This window comes from Octopus sinensis, linkage group LG3, assembly GCF_006345805.1.
Source record: "Octopus sinensis linkage group LG3, ASM634580v1, whole genome shotgun sequence".
In the NCBI taxonomy this organism is placed as follows: domain Eukaryota; kingdom Metazoa; phylum Mollusca; class Cephalopoda; order Octopoda; family Octopodidae; genus Octopus; species Octopus sinensis.
Window position 1 is genome coordinate 132,325,595 of NC_042999.1, and position 1,274 is coordinate 132,326,868.

A 1,274-nucleotide genomic window follows, 5' to 3' on the forward strand; every position below is an offset into this window, starting at 1 on the left:
TCCTACGCCTATAAAAGTATACAATTTTGCAAATATACAAATATACAAGTATAAAAATGATTTAACATTATAGCAAAAGATTATTCAACACTTTGTTAGTAGGGTATATATTTATTAACTTCACACGGAAAAGAGTGACAATGACTTCAAAGTTTCAGCTTGCTCACCTTTATCAATCAATCAAATGAAGGTGAACAAGGTGAAGCTGAAACTTCAAAACCATTGTGAACCTTTCTTTTATAAAAGTTTAATAAACACTCACATAAAATGTGTGTGCGTGCAAGTGTCTATGTGTGTATGTCTGTGTGCATGCATGCATGCATGCATGTATGTATGTCAGGTCACTTTCGTGCTACTGGTAACATGTAACCCAGTACAACCTGTTGCATGGTTGGGTTGTCAGCGACTAAACCGGCAACCCCACCAAGCTTGCTTGGTGAGGAGGGTTTTTATTGGATATCCTGCGGGATGAAAAACAAAACCCGTCAAAGGGTGGAGGAACTCTTGAGAGTCAACGGCCATCCAATAAATGTCTTAGAGCTGTATCATGCGCGGGGACATAGAAATAATCGAACTGAATACCCAATTGCGCGGTTAAACCATTGGGAGTGAAGGACTCCTAGCCTTTGTTAGGGCATCCTTCTAGGAGAAGGTAACTCAGGTAACTGGGATAACTCTGACATAAAACCTGCGGCTCAGTGGTTACTGATGATGTTTACTTGTTCTTCTTTTCGGATTATGGCTGCTGTTGCTTAGTGAGTGAGATTGACTCAGTGCACAGCCTTTTCTCACTTTAAAAAAAAATCTTCTTGCACAGGCATTGCACAATAACAACATTGATTAAGCTTCGTGCAATGGCCACACTCGATAACGAGGGGGCAGCCACCATGTATGTATGTATGTATTTATGTATGTATGTCATTATTCTGTTTTATTTCAAGATTTCTTGCCAACAGAGAAAGAGCTGGTTTCTAACCAAGATCCAAGACACCTTCATTGGAATCTCAACAACATCAACAGGGTATTTTTGAATGTATGTTTACATGTAGATTCATATGCTTTGTTTTATGTATGTATTCACATGCATATATCATTGCATATCTAGACATGCTCCTATATACTTAAATGATAAACTTCTGGAAAGTTAGTGGTTGTGTGGTAAGTAGCTTGCTTACTAACCCCATGGTTCTGGGTTCAGTCCTATTGCGTGACACCTTGGGCAAGTGTCTTCTACTATAGCCTCGGGCCGACCAAAGCCTTGTGAGTGGATTTGG